At 29.2% G+C, this 3383-nt stretch overlaps 1 long non-coding RNA gene across 1 annotated transcript; it reads left to right on the forward strand.

Moving 5' to 3' along the window:
• The first annotated feature begins 1461 nt into the window (after positions 1-1461).
• LOC100185361 lies at positions 1462-2841 on the forward strand. The gene is made up of 2 exons (XR_717250.3): positions 1462-1882; positions 2624-2841. It is a non-coding gene; the product is annotated as an uncharacterized LOC100185361 (long non-coding RNA).
• Positions 2842-3383: the final 542 nt, after the last annotated feature.

Here is a 3383-nt window from a genome sequence, read left to right on the forward strand (position 1 = left end):
ATTTGTTCGTAAAGAAAAATTTGTTAAACTCGATTTTTAGTAAAATTTTGAAAGACGAGACAAAAACAAAAAAAAGAATATTAAAAACGTCCGTAAATAATATTTCGTTTAAAAAACGTTTCGGAAACAAAATTTCGTTTCGAAATACGTTTCGAAGACAAAATTTCGTTTCCAAAAACGTTTCGAAGACAAAATTTCCTTCCGAAAAACGTTTCGGATTAAAATTTCATTTCGAAAAAACGTTTCGGAAACAAAATTTCGTTTCGAAAAACGTTTCGAAGACAAAATTTCGTTTCCTGAAACTTTTCGAAAACAAAATTTCCTTCCGAAAAACGTTTCGGATTCAAAATTTCATTTCGAAAAAACGTTTCGGAAACAAAATTTCGTTTCGAAATTGTTTCGGTAACAAAAACGATTCGGAAAACAAAATTCCGTTTCGAAAATACGATTCGGAATTAAAATTTCATTTCAAAAATTGTTTCGGTGACAAAATTTTCGTTTCGAAAAAACTATTCGGAAAACAAAATTCCGGTTCGAAAATACGATTCGAAATTAAAATTTCATTTCAAAAATTGTTTCGGTGACAAAATTTTCGTTTCGAAAAAACTATTCGGAAAACAAAATTTTGTTTCGAAAAAACGTTTCGAAATCAAAATTTCATTTTAAAAATTGTTTCGAAAAAACGATTCGGAAACAAAATTTCGTTTCGGAAAAAAAATCGTTTCGAAAATTGTTTTAAAAACAAAATTTCGTTTCGGAAACAAAATTCGTTTCGAAAAACGTGTTTGAAACCAAATTTCGTTTCGAACAACGATTTAGAAACAAAATTTCGTTGCGGAAACCAAATTTCGTTTTGGAAAACATTTCAGAATCGAAATTATGTTTCAAAAAACGTTTCAGAAACGTATTTTTTTGGGGGAGTTTGTGCGGTAATTTAAACTTTAAGACGTTAAAATCTGTTTCCACATTGAAGTGTTATCAATATCTCTCTCTAGCATCATCAACTGGTAGCTAATATTTCGAAACGATTTTTTAGTTTCAAAATGTTTCGGATCATAACCTATGATTTTTTAATTTCAAAGTCTCGAAACGTTTTTTTGTCAAAATTTTGTTTCAAGGCATAAATTTCGGAAACGAAATTTCGTTTTCGAAAAGATTTTAGTCATTTCGAAGCGAAATTTCGCGATTCGAAACGAAATTGGAAACGTTTTTTTCGCTTAAAGGCAAAAATGCATTAGTGACCTTACCCTATGGTTTGTTGTTTATTCTATATATAAACTATAAATTAATTCACTATGTTTTGTTAAATTTTCTAAATTTACAGAATTTATAGCAGTATTTTGTTGTTATAACATAGGTATTAAAGTTATGCCATAGTGGGTATTTTTGATATCTTTAAAAGAGTGATTAAAATATTTTTTCCCAAAAAAAAACACTAAAAATTATTTTAAATGTTTTTTTGCCGCCTAACAATAAAAAACATGGTTTGATGACATAGTGGACATTTTTTTCCCAATATTTGGCTTAATTGTGAGAAATGACCTGATTGTGAGGAATTTGTTTTACATTTTTAAACCGACCGCACACTACAACCACCAAACTCAAACTGCAATAAATTAATCATATAATTTATACCCAAATACATTTGTACAACAAAATAACATTTGACACATATAATATTATATTATTATATTAGAGAGCTGTTTTCTTTATAATCATCACTCTATACTTTGTACAATGTTTATTAAGGTGGTATTGGATTAAATAGCGTAGAGCAGTATAACATACGAACCAACACTTGGACCAAAGTTAGCAGCTTAAACCACGAGCGATATGGTTCTTGTGCTTGTGTTGTGAATGGGAAGATATACGTCATTGGAGGGTAAGTGGTCATGTTCATGAACTTGTTAATAGGAGACAGTAGAGAAACTTGTCTTTCAAAACTTTACAAATTTTTAACTTGTTATTATTGTATTACCAGTACTATGTATTTTGCTTTTTTGTATGTAGGAATTTACTTAAAATAAAATCTGTTGGTTATAGGCTGTGTTGCATTAGAGGTATTCGTATTAACTATCATGCTAATACAGCATGTGCATACAGTTAATAGCAATACAGCATGTGCATCCCATTTTATACGATCTCCCCACAGCAATGCTTAGCCTCTTATTATGCCCCAGCATCAGTCCATGGTCCGATAACAGTCTGTGATACATTTCTTATTCAACTACACAATGTTGTTGGGACAATTGATTTATTTTAATTTTAATACTAATTATTTAAATGTTTACTGTCTCTATATTCTCTTTTAAAATTTATATAAATGAAAAAACCAGCATAAATTGCTCTGATGCATTTTCAAACATTAATGAGCTTCGCTTGTTTGGTGCATTTCAACCATTACCTGGCCATCTCATGGGAAATATTGATAACATTAATCTGGTTCAAATTACAAATAGATTACCTTTCATTTAAAATAAATAGCACCAGTGAATTGGAAGACATTCTATTGCTAGCTTGTATAAACCAAGTGATTAGTAATGTTTGAATGAATGTGATTTAATTAAAGTAGTTGAATAACACCAGCCCTACCCATCTAATAATATTAATTATCTTGTGTTAGTTTTGGTTGGGGTGATGCTGCATCAAAATCAATTGAGGCTTATGATGCAACAATCAATGAATGGAAGATTGAAACCAACATGGAGACACCAAGATCTCATGCATCAGTTGTAGCTTTGTAAACAATGAAAATCTTCAACAAAATTGTTTGTGTATTTCATGATTTGTTTTGATAAATATTCCATCAATAGTTTTGTAAACAACATGAGCCACTGTTCACATTGCAGAAATACTTTGAACCTTCAATTTTATAAAATTAGGTATGTAAAAAATAAAATAAATTTCCTCATTACATAAAAGCACTTGAGATGTTGTATAATTAATTATCTTGTCCCATTATTTAAAACATAAATTATGCGGCATGTACTTTTGATTTGTAAAATTTTATGAACAATTCATCCATATATACTACAACACCTGGTTTGCTCATTTTATCATTTATTGTAAAACTTCTTTTCCAACCATTTAAAACGAATCAATGTTACAAGTTTACCCCTACATGGCAGGGTGTTTTATTTGACATCATATGCCTTTTGATAATTACCAAATATGCAACTTATCATTGTTTGTATCAATAACAACCGTATGATATGGCTTGAATATTAATATTCATTTTGATTACCATGATTACCCGTTTAACTTATAACGTTTGAACTTATGTATCAACCAAAATAAAAAAAATATTATTTACGTTATCACTTCCTTAATTACATATATTCTTATAAGATGTAGGGCCTACATTTGATTTGAAGCGATTGTTA

Source organism: Ciona intestinalis, unplaced genomic scaffold (genome assembly GCF_000224145.3).
Source record: "Ciona intestinalis unplaced genomic scaffold, KH HT000377.1, whole genome shotgun sequence".
Taxonomy (NCBI): Eukaryota; Metazoa; Chordata; class Ascidiacea; order Phlebobranchia; family Cionidae; genus Ciona; species Ciona intestinalis.